Below are 21,139 nucleotides of genomic sequence, written 5' to 3'. Positions count from 1 at the left end.
ATCCCCCACCTAAAGCCTTCCAACTGAAACCAAAACCTCCCAAAAAGACTAGTTGAAACTCACCAAAACACCATCACCCGAGAGCTTGTTCTTGTGTCCATTTTTCAAAACTTTTCGAAAACCATTTTTTCAAATGGCCTCATAATCCTTTGCAACCCCAACACCACCTAAGTTTGAAGGCCAAAACTATTTCATTTGGAGTATAAAAATGAAAGCCTACCTTCAAGCCTTTGGTTTATGGGAAGTCATAGAAGAAGGTTATGTAGTGGAAGAGTTGAGAGCTAATGCAACCCAAGCACAAAGAAATGCACATGAGGCCGAGGTTGCCAAGGCGTTCAAGGCCCTCACTGCCTTGCACTCCTCTGTGTGTGATTCCATTTTTACAAGGATAATGTCATGCACAAGTGCTAGAGAGGTTTGGGTAAAGCTTCAAGAGGAGTTCCATGGAAATACTAGAACTCAACAAATGCAAGTTTTAAACCTAAGAAGAGAGTTTGAGACCTTGAAGATGAAGGAGAATGAGCTTGTCAAGGATTTCACGGAAAGGATGCTCAAAGTGGTAAATCAAATTCGGGCCCTTGGTGAGCAATTGACCGATCAAAGTGTAGTAGAGAAAGTGTTGGTGAGCTTACCCGAAAGGTTTGAAGCTAAGACTTCCTCCCTTGAAGAATCTAGAAATCTTAGTGAAATAACCTTGAGTGAGCTCATCAATGCTCTTCAAGCAACCAAACAAAGGAGAGCCATTAGAAAGGAGACCATAGAGAGTGCATTTTATGGTGGCCACGACAACAAAAACGAAGAATAAAGGAAGGAAGAGCAACAACACCAACCAAACTGGTTTTACAACCAACAACAACACAAATAACAACAAAAGTGGATGGAATCAACAACAACAACAACAAAGCCATCAAAACCGAGGAGGGCATCCACCTTGCCCTCATTGTAAGAAGCTTAGACATCCACCATCCAAGTGTTTTTGGAGGCCAGATGCATCTTGTGAAAGATGTGGAGGAAAAGGCCACATTGCCAAAGTATGCACGCAAAGGAGACAGCAAGCCAATGTGGTTAATGAAGAAGCCGAGAACCTATTTGTGGCCACATGCCTTAAGGCCACAAGTAGTGGTCTCAGTTGGCTTATGGATAGTGGTTGTCACACCACATGAATTTCCAAAAGGATGGTTTTATGGATCTTGACCGAAATTACAAAACCACAGTGAAGATTGGTGATGGCCGGTTCAAGGAAGTAGAAGGCAAAGGAGATGTGTGCTTGAACACGAAGGAAGGTACCAAAATTATAAAAGATGTGCTATATGTTCCTAGTTTGTGTGAAAACTTGCTTAGTGTAGCACAATTGGTAGAAAGAGGCTTTACTTTAAATTTTGCAAAAGGTGGATGTATTATATATGATGCCTATGGTAATGAGCTGTTTAAGGTACCATTGAAGGACAAAAGCTATACATTGGACCTAGTTAAGAATGAACAAGCCTTAAAAACCAAAGTGGAGTCCATTTCTCAACTTTGGCATAAAAGGCTTGGGCATTCTAGCTATGGTGCCATGAAAAACACCAATGCCATGTGAAGGACATGCCAAAGATTGAGGAGATGAGAAGCTTATGTGATGTATGCCAACTAGGGAAATCCACACGGCTTCCATTCCCTAAAGCCGATTCATGGATAGCTAAGGAGAAGCTTGAGCTAGTCCATTCGGATGTGTGTGGACCGATGAGTTTGTCATCAATTGGAGGTTGTAAGTACTTCCTAACCTTCATTGATGACTACTCAAGGATGTGTTGGGTATATTTTCTAACAACCAAGTCACAAGTGCTTGAGAAGTTCATGGAATTCAAGAAGATGGTGGAAACCCAAAGCAATGCAAAGATGAAGTGCTTGAGAACCGACAATGGTGGAGAATATACAAGCTTGACTATGGAGGATTTTTGCAAAGAAAATGGAATGGTGCATCAATTCACAACACCATACACACCACAACAAAATGGTGTTTGTGAGAGGAAAAATAGGACCTTGATGGAGATGGCAAGGTGCATGATACATGAGAAGAACATGCCAAAGAAGTTTTGGGTCGAAGCCATATACACGGCTAGCTACATCCAAAACCGAGCATACACCAAAGCCAATGAGTCCAAGACACCCTATGAGATATGGTATGGAGAAAAACCATCTTTGGACAACATAAAAATCTTTGGAAGTGTTTGTTTTCTCCATGTTCATCCACACATGAGAGACAAGCTTGACAAAAGGGCAAATGTGGGCATCTTGGTCTGCTTTAGTGAGGTTACCAAAGGTTTTAGGGTTTTCAACTTGGAAACCAAAAAACTTGTGGTAACAAGGGACGTGAGGATTGATGAAGATGCTGTTTGGGATTAGACAAAGGAGGAGCTTCTTGTCCATGAAGATAATGCTCGGTTGGAGGATGAAGAAGAAGAAACCAATGACAATAACAATGAAGAAAATGAAGATGAGGAGGAGGATGCACTTGAGACCATTGGAGCCGAATTGGAGATTGAAGATGCTGTTAGAGGAGAAAGGCCATTGTCTGAAATATATGAAAGGTGCAATGTTGCCTTGAGTGATCCTACCAATGCTCAAGAAGCTATGCAAAAGAAAGAGTGGATGGAGGCCATGCAAACCGAAATGGATACGATAGAAAAGAATGAAACTTGGTCTTTGGTTTCTAAACCTAAAAACAAGAAACCAATTGGTGTAAAGTGGATCTTTAGGACCAAGTTCAACCCGGATGGAACAATATGCAAGCACAAGGCAAGGCTTGTGGCAAAAGGCTATGCACAACAAGCGGGTGTAGATTATGGAGAGACGTTTGCACCGGTTGCAAGAATGGAGACCATAAGGCTCATCCTATCCATCTCGGCCTCAATGTCATGGAAGGTGTACCACCTTGATGTAAAGTCGACTTTCTTGAATGGTGCGCTTCAAGAGGAGGTTTATGTCAAGCAACCCATGGGCTTCATTGTTCAAGGACATGAGGACAAAGTCTACCATCTACACAAGGCACTTTACGGGTTAAAGCAAGCACCTAGGGCTTGGTATGGCAAGATTGATGGTTACTTGATCTACCAAGGCTTTAGGAGGAGTTCAAATGAGCCAACACTATACATAAGGAATGAAGAAGGCATGATTGTTATCTCACTCTATGTGGATGATTTGTTGGTCATGGGTGAAAATGAAAAGAATGTGGAAGTTCTGAAAATTGAACTTGAAAAGAAGTTTGACATGTCAAGCCTTGGTGAAATGAATTACTTCCTTGAAGTGGAAGTGATGCAATACTCTAGGGGTATCTTCATATCTCAAGAGAAATACATCAAAGATCATTTGAAAAAGTTCAACCTTGATGAAAGCAAGCCAATATCAACACCAATGAGCCAAGGAGACAAATACAAGAAGGAGGATGGCACACCGAAGGTAAACCTGACCCTATATAGAAGCATGATAGGAAGTTTGCTCTATGTATGTTCATCAAGACTGGATATTATGCATGCCACATGTGTTTTGTCTAGATATATGCAAGCACCATCTCAAAATCATTTTGTAGGTGCCAAAAGAATTCTTAGATACTTAAAAGGAACACAAGACTTTGGAGTTTGGTATGATAGGCAAGATGTTATGAGATTAATGGCCTACTCGGATAGTGATTGGGCTGGATGCTTGGATGATATGAAGAGCACTTCGGGGTATCTTTTCTCATTTGGTAGTGGACCATTCTCATGGAATGCAAAGAAGCAAGCAACAACCGCTCAAAGCACCGCCGAAGCCGAGTACATTACTTGCTCTTCATGTGCAAATCAATGCATTTGGCTTAGAAAATTACTGGAGGACCTTGGTTATCCTCAAGAGGGTTCAACCATCATCAAATGTGACAACACTTCAGCCATATCAATAGCCAAGAACCTCTTTCAACATGGAAGGACAAAACACATACCGGTGAAGTGTCACTCTTTGAGGGAGTTTGAAGAAAATGGAGAAGTAAGCTTGGAATATATCAAGACCAAAGATAACCTTGTAGTTTTCTTCACCAAGCCACTTACAAAAGCAAGATTTGAGACTTTGAGGAAGCTTCTCAATATTTCAAACAAGAACACCAAGGAGGAGTGTTGAAATGTGGTGATCTTGCTACAATGTGCAAGGTAGTTCGGTTACACTTGCACTCTTTATTTTGCAACATCAAATACCAAACATTATTTATGTTTATGCACTTTTATTTTATATTGTAATGTTTAAGAACAATATCCTTTTTGTAATGCCCTAAGCTCATTAACTAAGGTTAGGGGCTTTTTGTCCAGTTGCTGGAATTGTATTTCCAGCAACATAAGTCCACTTCCTTAGATGCCGTTTGATGAAGATTTTGGATTTGGATCTGAATTTTGGATATAATAAACTAGAAATGCAGAGGAAGAAGCATAAAAAAGAATGGCCCAATTTGGAGCTGGGAAGGCTGATTTAAGCCCTAAACACTCTGACCCTTGTGCAGTTTTGTTGCCCTGAAATCTGGACAAAACTGACTCGGGTTTGATTATTTTTTAATGGGTAAATGGACTTTTTTTTAACTTATTTTGGGCTAGAACACAGTTTAATATTCAAAAAGGCTTCCCTCCAATTTTCAAGTCAAATGGAGCTGGTTTTCAAATTCAAATGCCTCAGACAAGCTAAACTGCCCATTAAAGAAGGTTTCTTGCATGCCCAGCACATTGATTAGAGTTAGTTGAGGTAGTTTGGCTTGGTTTGTTACTTTTAATGCTTTTGTATTTATTGCTCAATATGGCAGCATGTCTTATTGTCTTTTTGATGTATTTAAAAGTATGAAAATTGTAATGAAAACGTTGTAGAAGAAAATATTCAAAAAACAGATTTTGAAAAACAACATTTTTGGCTCTCTCTCTCTCTCTCTCTCTCTCTCTCAACTACTACATTTTGGTTTCTTCTTCTTCCCAAAAGCTAACAACCTTCTCAAGAACCCAAACCTCCATTAAAAACCAGAAACAAAACCTTAACAAACCCAAAAAACAAAATCAAGAATCAAGAACTAACAACAACCATTCTTGACTAACACCTTGAATGATTATGCTCTAGGGTACAACAACATAAACCTACACCAAATTCTATCAACCAATATTGCGCTTTTAGAATTAGCGACTAGTATTTAAAAGTGCTTGTCTAAACAATAAAAGACGAAATGTCTTTAGTTTCGAATGAAATAAATGCCTTAAAGATCTAAAAGCTTTTTTATCACTGGGAAGCAAATCCTACTAGCTGAACAGAAACCAAATCCTCATTTTTTAATGGTGAACTTGCTCTGATCTGTAATCCACTGGAAATATATATGTATACATAAAAGAAGGCAAAATTTCTTATTTATGTTAGTGCAACGAGCACCTTAAGAGAAACACGTTGCTTGTTTGTTTGCAACGTAAATAATAGTGAACTGAGACTCTTTTTTTTTTAGATTTCCCCTAGGTTTCTACTACTACTCAGGCTCATCAAATGCAAACATGGAATTTATGTGCAGCCTCAAAATAAGACTCAAGGAAGATTTTATCCAAAGAAAGAATTTTTCGAAGTCAAAAGAGTGGAATGCTTGCTTTTCGAGCATGGGCAGCAGAGCTCTCATGACTAAGCAACAACCCTTAGCACAATTTCTTTGATGAAACAGAACTAGTTCAATGAATAGTCTTAGGTCAATGAGTTAGAGTTCCTGTTTCAAGAAGTCAAGGGAGTCTCCTATCGGTTCTTAGTGAATCGGGGAGTTGAGTTCTTGTTTCAAAGGGAACAGGAAGTCAATAGTGCTTTTCTTTTCCTCCTTCCTTCTTTTCATTTTGTTTTTTCCCGTTCCTGACCTAATAAAACTCGGATCAGTTGCTAAGTCAAATCCCATGAGTACTTTACTAAAAAAAGCATCTCAAAAATCATACTCTGAAAGGTTACCTCTGCTAATAGGACCAGATTCTTTTTATCTTGTACTACGCTGTGGGTAGACTTACTCTAGGTACATAGAAAGACCAAGCTAAGCCAATCTCACATTGAAGCAGGGAAATTATGGCCATTGAAAGCAGCCCAAAAATGTATTTAACAAGGGTGAGAGTCTTTAGAATAGAGACAACATATAAAATACCTTCATATACACTCGTTGATGGTTGCCCTTGGCACCCCCATTGAGCAGTGGCCCTTTCACTTGGCACCTTACCTAAGGATCATTCATTAAGATTAAGCACTGTAAAGCCTCTACGGGTCAATTTAATGCTCAAAGGAAAGGGGACTCAAGTAGAGGAATGAAATATTTTGGTGAAGGCGGTCAAAGAAATACTTTTTCTTAGCTTTCTTCCACACTTTGGCATTCTAATAGAATCCAAAAAGGGCAGGTGATGACTGTAAGCTTTAATGCTCCATAGTTGAACAGGCGGGAGTGGAAACCTCGTCTATAAATGCCGGTTTATTGGAATCCTTTTAGTTTGGATGTGTCTATGCTTGATTAGGAGCAGCAGGTGGAAAGTTCCACATAGAATCTAGATATCAGCCATCTAGAACATCCCTCAAAAGGCTATAAAACAAGAAAATATTTTCCCAAAAAATGCAATCTGCATCTTCCATTAAAGTAGCTTGCCTAGAATCAGCCCCAGCCCTATTGAGCTCAATTTGGTATGATCATAATAGAGTGGGGAGACCTATGTGATCTTACTGGTTCACTATCCCCTGCACACTTTAACGTCTGACCACATACCTAGTAGGTTAGGGATTGTGTCTCTAGACGCAGTAGGTATATTCGTATGGATTACAACAGTTATGTCAATTCATACTCCTTTCTACTTAGTAGAAGATGATGATCATGAAAGACTTTCATTTACATTTCTTTCATTGGCTGTGGTTATGGCGTGCACACTTGGAAGTGCTGCAGCTGCTGTTGGGCTTTCTTTCAAAAGTCTAGTTCCTGGCAAACTAGCAAAAAAGTAATGTATAGCACCATATTTATTCACTCGAGGGCCCTAGTCAATGAAGAGCGGTGTGGTTGAATCTTAGACTTTACCTAAAGGCTGCGACAGTGCCCTTACAGCCTTTCTGTGGCTCCTAGCAAAAAGAAAAAGCTCATCCTTTCATTGACTAGACTGCCTTTCATAGGCAAATATATGATTTAGAGAAAGGACGATGAAGGATTGAAATGGATTTCATTCTAATAAAGAAAGAAGGCTATGACTAAACTTCTGTTGTACTAGCTGGAGCCTTCTCATCAACGCGAAGGAGTACTAGGAAGAATAGACAGCAAGGCTTTGTCAATAGCGGATAGGTACGTACCTTTTATATTCCACACGAAAATTTGATTAGCTTTAAACTTGCTACCTCAAAGGGTTTTTGAACCTATTAAGCAGCCTTTTCAGTTTGAAAGGAGGTGAGAAGTTATGAGGACTCCATTCCATAGCATGGTTTGGGAAGATTCTCTCTCTACGAGAAAGATTCATGATAGTCGGGTTATCCATTTGAATGTCAGCAGAAAGAAGATTCGCTCGGTTATTTCTGTACAGGATTTTGCTCAAAATAAATTCGTTATGGTCTTTCTGATGGACTGATCGCATAGTGTAGTCATCAGTGAGCCTAGTGAGGTGAGAATGCTCAATCTGGGTCACTTGTATCCATCTTGGGGTACAAAAAAGCCCTCATATATTTTCGAGGATAAAACAAAAGATGAAATGGAAAAGCTTGGACTAAACCCTTGATTAGGGATCATCATCCACTTTTAAGTTCGACAACGCAGAATCCATATTAGAAACCTTCCGCATAGAAAGGATAAGTTCTCCAAACTCAAGTATTCCCAAGGTGCACACTCAATGCCAGGTTTCAACCAGATAAACGATAGGAAGCACTTTAACTCAAGAAGAACGAGTCTAACAACCAATATGGGTTTTTGGTCCTTTGATCACATCTCCAAGGGGAAAGAGAAAGGAAATCTACTTTATGCCCCAAAGACGGTGTTGTGGTACTTAGATCACATCTAAATGTCTCAATAAAAAGGAAATAGACTAACAACCCCAGCCTAAGGAGAAAAGAAGTTGACTCTCGTAGGCTAGCAAGCTAATCAAGTAAGGCAGGCGTGAAGGAGGTCCATAGCTCAGTAAAGGGTATGGCATAGAAAGGCAAAGGTACGGTCACTAAAGATCAATTAGCTAGGTTGTTCCCAAAGGCTCTGTTTGTGATTCTTAGAAGTTGTTCCCCACTGCTAGAAGCAAATCTATAATTCAAGTAGTCTCCTTGTCGGGCTCAAGCAAGCTCGTGGGCGGAAGCTTTGCAAGTCTTCCATTCACTCATAGATAGAAATTCAATCATAGAAAGGAAGTAATACTATGGGTTTCTTATTGTCCACTTGAACTTGAATCACTTTTCTCATATTTGTTTTCTGCCCTGGCAGGAAATGAAGCAACCTTTATCCGTGGGTACGATCCATTCCTAGGCATTTCTAATGACGGCAGTGTGCAAGTGAGCTAGAACAAACCGGAAAGGAATATAGGAAAGCTTGCCTTAGGAATTAACGGACAAGAGGTCAAAGAAATGTGAATAAGGAATTCGATCTTAGGGAGGAAAGATCCTTCTTGAATCGAAGCAAAGGGATAGTGTAATTATGCTCGGTCAAATCGATAATGGAGTTCAAGGGAGTATGCACCCTCTAAGTAGGAGAATATCAAGAATAGGAAACAGTATGAAATACTAGCCCTGTCACTAGTGCAGGTGAATGAGAAATTTCTTATCTAACGGCAGCGCATAAACTTATTTAAGAAGGACTCATGTATGAAAGAGGGAGGCAATCACACTCACCGAAACTAGCCCATAAATGAAGTTGAAAAGTAAAAATTCCAATTCCCATAGGTTGAACCATTCAAGCCAGCAGATCCATCGACGGATCCTTTTCTAGTTGTGGATTTCATCTTTCTTTTTAGCTATCCCTAAGGAATGCTAGTACTGGAATATAGGAGAATAGTGTAGGTGGTGATCGACCTGAGTCCCTATGTTTATTGTTTCTATCTCTTCCACGAAGAACATAGATAAGATAGCTAGTAGTGAGCTTAAGGGGAAACGGAATGAAACAAGAGAACCAGAGTAGCGCACCCGTTGGATAACCTTAAATAATCAGCCTTTTTGAAAGTAGGAATCTATTCTACAAGTAGGGGTAGCAAAGTTACTTTCGACTAAGCGCGAGCAATCAATCAAAAAGTGAAAAACAATAAAAACCAAAAGACGTAGTTTCATAGGAGTTGGTGCCCTCAGTAAGACATCTACACTATCTGATACGAACTTAGTACGCCCTACGCCTAAACCCGTATTATATTAGGCCAGATCTAATTATGTTCAAATTCTAATGGTCACCTTGACCCCTAACCAACTTGTGATTAGAAACCTTGGTATATAATGAAGACACCACAACAGGTGATGGAAGGCCTATTGATAAGTCAAACTAAAACACTCATTCACTAATGGTGTTTTAGGTGTTCACAATAACAAAGAGAATTCAATCTCACAAAGAATTTTGTGTATAACATTCAAGCTTGATTTCTCATTGAAAATAAGCCTTTAAATAGGCTACGATTACAAAGCAAAAACCCTGAAAAATTTAATTCAAAACCAGACTCAAAGTGTGGAGAAAAAGAAAGTAGAGAAAAGGAAAGTGCCTAATGTTTCCTAGTTTCTTAAACTAATTTGGATTAATTAATTCCTTTATTTTGAATTAGGAATTAATTAATTTACAATTGAAATACTAAAATAATAACCTTCCTAAACTTATTTTTCCAGCAAATAAATAAATAAAAATCGAAATAAAAGACTAATTTCCTAAAACAAAAAGTCAAAATCAAATTAGGAGACTAGTTTACTAGTTTGACTACTAAGGTATCTTTGACTAATCTCCAGCTTGTTTGGGCTCCAAATCAGCTTCCATATGCCATGTAGGATGCAAAATATGATTAATAATGATTCCCACATGTTGCCCCTTGATTGGAATAAGTCAAACAAGAAGAAAAGTCAAAGTCAGCACCAAAACAACATATTTTTGGCCAAATTGAGATGCTGTCCATACAAGTCCTTTTTAGATGCTTTTGATTCTACCTTGGCTGGATTCCATGTCCTTTTAATGATATTATTTGAGTTCATGAAGTGTTAAAACCATTCCTTGCTGCTTGGACTCCATAAATGCACCAAAACCGCTATCTAGGTCCGTATCGGCTTCCACCACTTATATGCCCAAAACAGGTCTTGGATCTTCCGGTATGGAAAAGTGTTCTTGAGAATGAATTACCCTGATGTGCTTCCGCCCGAGCCCGCTCAACCGATAATTCATTGGGGTGCTGACTCGACACGGATGAAGACTAGGCCAATCACAAGAGCTCAAATTAAGAGATTTAAGGACAACCTGGGAGTATTTATGCAGGGGGTAATCAATCTCAATAGAGCTTATCCATACTTGAAGATACAAAGCCTATTCTAAGCATCCAAGTTGTGGAAGCCGATACGGACCCGGGTGACGGTTTTGGTACATTTTTGGAGTCCGGGAAGCATGAAATGGTTCCAATGCTTTATGGGTTCAATAAATATGCCTAAGAGGTCATGGAATCAAGTTAAAGTAGCCTCAAATGCAATCAAAAGGGCTTGTATGGACAGCATCAACAATTTGGCCGAATTTGCTGTATTGCTTGCTGGCTTTACTGTATTTTACTGTATTAGCCTTTTCTTATTTGTCCAAGCATGGGCAATGCGTGGGACTTCATATTCAGCTTATTTGGCATCCTAAAAAGAATCTAGAAGCTGATTTGAAGCTCAAAGAGGTCAAAGATTGATCAAAGTCAACTTGATCAAAAGGCTAGCATTTTTAGTTTCCTAATTTGTTTTTACTTTTTGTTTTAGGAAACTACCATTACTTTTTGGCTTTTATTTATTTATTTTCTGGACAAATAACTTTAGGAAGGTTTTTATTTTATTCTTTCCATTGTAAATTAATTAATTCCTAATTTAATATAAAGGAATTAATTAATTAATTAAACTTAGATTAGGAAAGGAAGTATAGTTTCGGCCAACTAGGTTTCTTTATGTGTGGTGGCCGGTTTTCTTTATGTTCTAGGGTTTTATTTCGTGGATTTGTAGCCTATTTAAAGGCTTATTTTTCAATAAGAATAAAAACTTTGATTTGATTAAGAAAATACTTGTGAGATTAATTATCTCTTTGTTCCTTGAGAACACCTAAAACACCATTAGAGAATTGGTTGTTTTAGCTTGACTTATCAATAGGTTTTCCATCCCCTATTGTAGCGTCTACATTATACCAAGGTTTCTAACCACAGGTTGGTTAGGGGTTGAGCTCAATTCCATTAGAACTTGAACTTAATTAAGATCCGGGCTAATATAACATGGGTTTAGGAGCAGGTCGTCCTAGGTTCGTATCATACCCCCTCCATAAAAGCAGCAAATTTGTCCCCAAACATGTTAGCTTGAGCCCTAGTGATTAGTCCGGTCTTCATCCATATCGAGTCAGCACCCCAGTGGGTTGTTGGTTGTGCGGGCTCGGGCAGAATCACATCACTATCCCTTCACTCCATTAGTGGGTAGGGTGGTCAACTTAGAAAAACCTTTTCCATTTATGGAAAGGGGCTCGCATATCTCCAGGTACCACTTAGTTTGATTGAGACAAGCAATCCTAGGACTAGCCTTTCACGGGACTACCTCATCAAATTTGATTGTTTCACCTAAAGGGTGACTGATTATACCATCATGATTTGTGATAAATGGATACAACAAAGAAAGGAAAGGGATTCCTAAGATGACTCGATCTGTCATATTTTTTATTAAGACAAAAGAGGTTGTATAACAAATATTATTATGACTGATTTGAGCTTGATTAATTTCATATTTTAAATCCATTTTACTGCCATTAGCAGAACTTAATCTTTCTTTGGTTTTGGTATAATATTGATTAGGGATAAGACCTTCTTGAATGCAGTTTAAATCTGCTCCTGAATCTAGAAGGGCTATGGTGGTTAATTGGAAGTCTTGGATGATTATGGTGATCTTAATATGCCATTTTCTAAGTTTGATTTTTTGAATTGTGGTTAGACAATTATCTTGGGAAGATCCTTCTTCCTGATCTTGATTAGGTTTAAGATTTTCTTGCATAAACTGCAAACTATGTTTGATTAAATGGGTTTCTATTTTTAATTGATCAATTTCAGACCTAATTGATTTAATATCTAATTGTAAATCTTGAACAGTTATTTGTTTATTTTTTGATCTACTAAAGGTTTGTAAGGCTTCTGTCAAACCTATTTTCTGATTATTTTTATCTGGTTGGGTGGTTTCTTTATGTTTATCTGTTATGATTGTTTTATATTTTCTTATGTATTTAATCCGTTCCTCGGGGTTTTCTAAATTATTGATTAGTGCTAAGATGATATCTTCATCATCTGTAGAAGAGGTTAATACACGAAGTGATTGATTACAACAAGTATCTAGACAACAGGCATCTAGACATCCTAAAGTGATTTTAGGGTTATCTGTGTCACTAGATGATTGAGGGTGATGACTTGATTCGTCAGAACTTGATTCAATGAAAATATTGTTTTCACTATGTTCACTATCTGTATTTTGTAATCCTAAAACATTGATTAAATTTTGTTTTTGATTTTCTGATATTTCTAATTGATTAATTGTTTGTTTAACTTTGCATTCAGTAGCAAAGTGACCAAACTTTTGACATTTGTAACATTGAATTTTTGATTTATCTGTTGAATCTTTTTTGAATTTATTTGATTTATGAAATCTTTCAGGATTAGATTTATTAATCCTATTGGGTTTTGAATAATATTGATTATTATTTCTAGGAATGTGCCTATGTGATTTTTCAACATTCTTTTGTGATTTTTCTTTTAATTTGTTTCTCCTAGAAGGTGCTAGGGTAGACAAACCATATTGTTGACAAAAGTTTCCTAATTCGTATTTAGTTTTTTGTTTATCTTTATTAAATTGATTAGCTAATTTCATGTCAGTACACATTTTTAATCCTTCTTTTTTGATTATTGAGACTATGTCTCCATAAGTTAATGAATCGTAGTCTATGTGACCACTATCATTACTTAATACATTTCTGATTTTTCTAGCAAATAATTGGGGTAAACCATTGATAAATTTTTCTTTCCAAAAGGGTTGATTACTATCATCCCTCATGATTCCTGTGGTAAATGTTTGAACATACCATTTGAAATCACGAAGAGTTGGACAATGTAAATTGGTTAATTGATTATGTATTCTTTCTGTTACGGCTGTAGGGGTGCCTATGAAATGTCTGATTATTGTGGCTAATAAGGTGTTAACTCCGTCAGGGACACCTTGACCTATTGATTCATCAAAGATGGGGAGTCCTTCCTCATCTTTTTTAACAGCATAAATGATTTCTCATTTAGATTGATCTGTTAAATGTTTTTCAAGTACCAGTAAAACCTATTACTAGTAATTCAACTATTTCGGATTGATTAATGTTTTGATTAGTGAAATAACTATTTGCAACCATGGACATATGGTGCAATTTGTTTAATATTTCTTGTTCTTTTAAACCATCGATATTCCATTCGTATAGTTTATCAGAACTAACAGAAAATTGATTTTTAGGATTTGATTCTTGAAATTCAGGGGGTAAAGGTTTACTAAGAGTAGTAAACTTAGGTTTAGGTTTATTAGTTTGTAATCTAGTGATTTGATTATCTAAAGTGGATTGATTTGACTCTATATCAGTTAATGGTTGATTCTTAAGGGTAGAAATATTTGAAGAAGAGGCTTCATGATTAGAGATTGAAGTTTTTAATTTTAATTCATTTAAAAGTTGACTAATTTGATTTGTATTTTTAGGAAGGGTTGGTGTTTTAGTAATGTCAGGAAATTTGATTAGTGATTGAGGTTTAATTTCTTCTTTAATAGAATTATCAATTTTTGTTTCTATTTTATCTAATTGTTTTCCTATCGTGATTAAACTTTGATTTGTGTAATTATTTTGTTCAATGACTTTCCTAATTTCATTGATTATGTCTTGACTTTCTTGATTAATGGTTTTAAAAGATGTAGCTATGACGTGATTATTTAAATGGGGAATGATTATTTGTTCTACAGGAGGGTGACTCGACACAATTATTGATTTATCTGGTTTTTTCCATTTTTCTTTTGTTAATGTTTTTAGATTTTTTCTTAAAGGATAATAATCTTCTAAGAAATTAAAAAATAATATGTTGGTTTTAAGATCTATCATTGTTTCTTTCCAACTAGCTAATATATGGGCTTTTTGTTCTTTAGTGTGTGATTGTTGGTAGTTTAATAATTGTTCTTTATGTTTTTCTAATTTAAATTCTTGATTTAAATATTTCCAATTTGGTTTAAATTGATTAGTGTTGATTGGGTGGCAGATCTCATCTTGATTATTTAATTTTGATGTAGATTTAAAATTTTGATTATTACTAGATGAACTTAAAGATATATTAGACCTAGTATTAATTTTAGACTTACTAAAGACAGACTCACTACAAGAGGAACTACAGGAAGGACAATTAATATGTTCTGTGTTTACTATATCTGGTATTTGACTACCACTAAGTGATGACCTAGAGCTTGTACTTATTCTAGAACTAGTAGAAGAATTAGATCTAAATAATCTATCCATTTTCAAATTTTAATTTTTAAAACTCTATTAATTCAAATTTACTATTGCCATATGATTGCTCTCTTCCCTTGACCTCTCAGACCGCTCCTCTCATGCCTCACCTGGGACTTATTGTTCAGACACGGACCCTTTACTGTTCAGCTAGGGACGAACACGAATGATAACAATAAAGTTGGCTTAATAAACCTTTAGAAATTAAGATAGGGAAATGAATGAATTAAGCAGATATAATACTCTATGGGTGCTAAAAGAAGTAGCAAGCATATAGATCGGAACACTTATGGCTCTGATACCATTTCTAGCCCAGGCTCAACCCGCATCAAGATATTGTCCTCTTTGGCCCAGTCCATCGGGCCTCAAGGTTTTATAGTCAAAACGCGTCTTGAAGGGAAAGGGAGCCCCACGCTTATAAGGCGTGCTTAACTCTCCTTTCCAATCGATGTGGGATATTGGGATATTAAACATCCATCCTTCCCCCTCCTGGGGCCCAGAGTCCGTCCTGGCACACCAATCCGGGTTAGGCTCTGATACCATTTCTCGTATTTGGAAAATCAAAAGAAAACAATTTTATGATCAATTCCATTTTCTTCAAACCATGTTAAGATAATTTGTCCAATCACCCAATACATGTCCCCGAGGTATGTATGTATATTCAGAAGCTGCTTTGCACCCTTCCAATATACAATGTACCACCTGTGATCTAAACACTATTCCACTCAATCAAGTTGGCTGCCCCCACCAAATCAGTTATGCTATTTATCGTGTTGGCTTATACGCCCCAATTTTCCACAATTTTATTTTCAAAAATCAAACAATCACTTGGGCCACCCTCCTAGACTGGGGATTAGTTGGTACCATTGTATTCACCCATACAAATCAAACCCGGATCGGTGTGCCAGGACGGACTCTGAGCCCCAGGAGGGGGAAGGATGGGTGTGTAATATCCCAATATCCCACATCCTAATCAAGAATCAGACGAAGATATTGAAATTGATCCAGACGAAGAAGATGAAGAAGATCACAATACCAATAATATAATGGAAGCATAATCAACAGAAGGAATCTCTGACAACACAGAGTTGTTTTCAGACAATCAAACAGATCACGAGACTTTACTGTTCAATCAACTGTTCATGAACAGTAAAAGGAGCCGAAAAGCAGATCACTATTCAATCAACTATTCACCGACAGGACACTGTTCAATCAACTGTTCACAAGACAAATCATTTCAATCAACAGGAGCTGCAGATGCACCTCAAGTCCTCCTTTGCCTATTTAAAGGAGCCTTATTTTCATTTGTAATCAAGTTTTTTTCTTTGGAAGTTTTTCTCCCAAGAGTTTTTTACTACTGAGGACAGAGAGAGCTTAGAGAGTTTCTGGCAGATTTCTCCTCTTTTCTCAATCTTCTTCTATCCCAAAAAACTCTGTAATCAATTTATTTATTCTGAGTGTTGAGTGTTGAGTGCTTATAACACTTTGGTTCTTCGTAATCAAGTAAGCATTCATATTTATCATTCATTATTTATTTTTCATTTAAATTATTTATTTTTCATATATTGCTTGGCTGGTTATACCGCCTTCAATATTCATAATTCATTTAATCATCTATTTTAATTAATTAATTATTTTCATTATACTTGGCTGGCTTTGCCGCCTCTATCTTTTATCTTTTGTCATTTTCATTTCCTTCCGCATCTATCTATCTATCTTTGTTCTTCATATTGTTGGTGCTACTCCCTTGTTGGTATCAGAGCCATAAGTGTTCCGATTTATATGCTTGTTATTTCTTTTAGCGCCCGTAGAGTATTATATCTGCTTAATTCATTCATTTCCTTGTCTTACTTTCTAAAGCTTTATTTAGCCAACTTTATTGTTGTCATTCGTGTTCGTCCCTAGCTGAACAGTAAATGGTCCGTGTCTGAACAATAAGTCCCAGGTGAGGCATGAGAGGAGCGGTCTGAGAGGTCAAGGGAAGAGAGCAATCATATGACAATAGTAAATTTGAATTAATAGAGTTTTAAAAATTAAAATTTGATAATGGATAGATTATTCAGAACTAATTCTTCTACCAGTTCTAGATTAAGTACTAGCTCTAGGTCATCGCTTAATGGAAATCAAATACCAGACATAATTAATGAAGAACATTATAGTTTCACCTCTAATGAATCAATCAACCCAGACTGGAATATTCCTCCAGTTTCCCCTAGTGAAATTTACCACCATAAAACTTGGTCTTTGTCCTCCTTTAAAAGTGAATCACATATTAAAACTGTTGAACAAGTTTACACAATCAATAAAGATCATGAAACATGCCAGTTAATCACCAAATCAAATATAAATCAACATTTAAAAGATGATCATAAGTTCATGCACATAGGATTAGTCCAAATCGGCATCAAACCTCTAACCAAATTAGGAACCAATTCATCTATAATACTATGTCTTAGAGATGCTAGTTTTAAAAACTTTAATGAAAGTGTCTTTGGAGTAGTCGAAACCAGTTTATGTAATGGTCCTGTTCATTTTGACTGTTATCCAAATTTTCCAGTCAGTTTAACAGATCCATGCATCTTAAAAGTTTTAACTCTTAATCTAAAAACTTCGGGTTATAACTTCGACGAAGGTCGTCAACCCTTAGCCTTAATTTACAGAATTCATTATAAAGTCTCAGGAACTAATATGAACTTTAAAGCTAAACAACATAATGCTAAAGGTCATACTATGTTAATCCAGAGTCAATACCAAGATTTAAATATTAAAATTCCTAAATTAATCAAATGGTCCGATGTTAATTTACCCTCTGATTGGGTATTAACTGATGTCCGAAGTCCAACCCCTATTCAAAATATTTTAACCAACACTAAGTTCATCTCACAATCTGATGATGGATCAGTTCGAATCACCTTTGATAGAAATCCTAGATTTAATCAATCCTTAGGAGAAACCTCCTCAAGAAGATCCCTAAATCACCCAATCATAGAGTCAATCTCTTCTGATAGTATATCTCGACGAGATCATGAAATAGAAAAAGATTTACAAAGAATTAAAATTAAGGAATTAGAACAACAGTTACACAAATTAAAAATAGAAAATGAACTTAAAAATCTTAGATTAAAATCAATTCACCACACTGGACAAGTTAGTCAACCTCGTTACAGTGATGAAGAAATCCAATCAATCCAGTCACCTACAACCTCAGATTTCATAGATCCCCAATTAAACACATTAGATACACCCTTTAAACCACACTGGAAACAATTAAATCAAGAAATGATGTCTAATAAAAATCACGATAAATTAATCCAATATAGACAATCACACACTAGAGATCAAAAAGAAGAAATTTGGCAAACTTGGAAACAAACAATGTTACAACTTAAATTTGATATTAAACTTTTCGATTTTCTTGAAAAATTCTATTATCCTTTAAAAAATTTAAAAACTTTAACAAAAGAAAAATGGATTAAACCAGATAAATCCACAGTCCTGTCTAGTCATCCTCCAGTTGAGAAAATAATTATTCCCTATTTAAATAATCAAGTCATAGCTTCACCCTTTAAAACTTCCACTAATGAAAATAACGATTTAATTAATGAAACCAAGAAAGTCATTGAACAAAATAATTACACAAATCAAAGTCTTATTACAATCGTTAAACAATTAGATAAAATAGAAACCAAGATTGATAATTCCTCTAAAGAAGAAATTAAACCTCAACCACTAATAAAATTTTCAGATATTACAAAAGTTCCAACCCTTCCTAATAAAACTAATCAATTAAGTCAACTCTTAAAAGAATTAGAATTAAAAACTTCCAGTTCCAAAACTGAAGCTTTTTCTTCAAACCTTGCTACCATCAACAATAAATCTTCTTCTGATACAGAATCAAATCAATCTTCCTTAGATAATCATATTAATCGACTTAAAAATCAAAAACCACGATTTAATACTTTTAAACAATGGAATACTAAACCCTTACCACCTGAATTCCAAGAATCAACTTCTAAAAATCAATTCTCTGTCAGTTCTGATAAATTATACGAATGGAATATAGATGGATTAAAAGAACAAGAAATATTAAACAAGTTGCACCATATGTCCATGGTTGCAAATAGTTATTTTACTAATCAAAATCTTAATCAACCAGAAATTGTTGAATTATTAGTCACAGGTTTTACCGGTACGTTTACTAGTGGGAAAAACATTTCACAGATCAATCTAAATCAGAAATAATTCACGCCGTAAAACTAGATGAAGAAGGATTACCCATATTTGACGAATCAATAGGTCAAGGTGTCCTAGACGGTGTCAATACCTTGTTAGCCACAATAATTAGACATTTTATAGGAACCCCTACAGCTCTCACAGAACGAATTCATAGTCAATTAACCAATTTACACTGTCCCACTCTTAGTGATTTTGAATGGTATGTACAAACATTTACCACTGGAATCATGATGAGAGATGATAGTAATCAACCTTTTTGGAAAGAAAAATTTATTAATGGTTTACCCCAATTATTTGCTAGAAAAATCAGAAATATCTTAAGTAATGATAGTGGTCACATAGACTACAATTCATTAACTTATGGCGATATAGTTTCAATAATCAAAAAAGAAGGATTAAAAATGTGCACTGATATGAAAATAGCTAATCAACTAAATAATGATAAAAAGAAAACTAAATACGAATTAGGAAACTTTTGTCAACAATATGGTCTATCTACTATAGCACCCTCTAGGCAAAACAAAATAAAACACAAACCCCATAGGAATACTTTTAGAAACAATAAATATTCAAATCATAAAACCTATTACAAAAACCATAAGTATAATAAACCCAATTCTGACAAATTCTATAAATCAAATAAACATAAACAAGATTCAAAAGACAAAACTAAAATCAAATGCTTTAAATGTAATAAATTTGGTCATTTTGCTAATCAATGTCATGTTAAGCAAACAATCAAACAATTAGAAATACCAGAAGATCAAAAACAAAATTTAATCAATGTTTTAGGTATACACAACACAGATAGTGAACATAGTGAAAACAATATTTATACTGAATCCAGTTCTGACGAATCAAGTATTCACACTGAATCCACTAGTGACACAGATAACCCTAAAATTACTTTAGGATGTTTAGATGCTTGTTGTCTAGATACCTGTTGTAATCAATCACTTAGTGTCTTAACTAATTCTACAGATGATGAAGATATAATCTTAGAATTACTTAGTAAATTAGAAAACCCTGATGAAAGAATAGAATACCTGAAAAAATATAAAAAGATAATAACTGATAATCACAAAGAAACAAATCAACATCATAAAAGTGCTCAAAAAATCTGTTTAACAGAAGCCTTACAAACATTTAATAAATACAAAATTAAAAATATAACTGTTCAAGATTTACAAACAGAAATTACGACAATCAAGTCTGAAATTAAAGAATTAAAAATGGAAAATCATTTAATCAAACATCGTTTACAATTTATTCAGGATAACCCTCCTAATCTTCGCCCTAATCAACCTGATGAACAGGAAGAAGGATCTTCCCATGATAATTGTATAGCTTCAATTCAAAAAATCAAACTTAGAAAATGGCACATCAAAATCACCTTAATAATTAAAGATTTTCAATTAACTACAATAGCACTGTTAGATTCTGGTGCAGATTTAAATTGTATCCACGAAAGTCTTATCCCTAATCAATATTATACCAAAACAAAAGAAAAATTAAATTCAGCCAATGGTAGTAAAATGGATTTACAATATGAAATTAATCAAGTCCAAATTTGTCATAGTCAAATCTGTTATACAACTTCTTTTGTCCTTATTAAAAATATGACCGATCAGGTCATCCTAGGAATCCCTTTCCTTTCTCTATTATACCCATTCATCACAAACAATGATGGCATCATCAGTCACCCTTTAGGTGAAAAAATCAAATTCAATTTCTTGCTCCAATCAAATAATGTCCAGACTCTTCAAGATCAATCTATTTCCAAACAGCTTAATCAAATCCAAATCCATCATCCTCCTTTTTATTCCTCTTATCTTCCATTTTTCAATCAATCATGTTTTTATACATCTCAAATCATTAAAACTTTATTTTGCAAAATATATTCATATATCTTTGCATCTTTTCCAACTCTTTGCATTATTTCAAAATATCTTTTTTCTAATCATTCTCATTACAGCATGTCTCGCCCCAGCGGCTACATGATCATCAACAGCACATCTGTTCCAATTTGGAGTGGAGAAAATTCTGAAAAGAATTTCCAAACCCAATTTGAACTAGATACCCCCCAAAGAGCCTTAATCAATTCCGTTTAGAATAAAACCCATTTTGAATCACCAGAAGAAAAAATAGATTTTATTCAAACCCTTGATAACCTTTGTTTTTATCTCCAATCAATCAAACAAAAGCCCGATAGTA

General features: G+C 35.6%; 1 pseudogene; it reads left to right on the top strand.

The window, feature by feature from the left end:
* Nucleotides 1-6,810: 6,810 nt before the first annotated feature.
* The window catches only part of LOC132800041 (photosystem I P700 chlorophyll a apoprotein A1-like), a 36,584-nt pseudogene continuing 22,255 nt past the window's right edge, over nt 6,811-21,139 (top strand).

Source organism: Ziziphus jujuba, chromosome 11 (assembly GCF_031755915.1).
Source record: "Ziziphus jujuba cultivar Dongzao chromosome 11, ASM3175591v1".
Taxonomy (NCBI): domain Eukaryota; kingdom Viridiplantae; phylum Streptophyta; class Magnoliopsida; order Rosales; family Rhamnaceae; genus Ziziphus; species Ziziphus jujuba.
The sequence above is the reverse complement of the archived record's forward strand: the minus strand, read 5'-3'. Positions and strand labels throughout refer to the sequence as shown.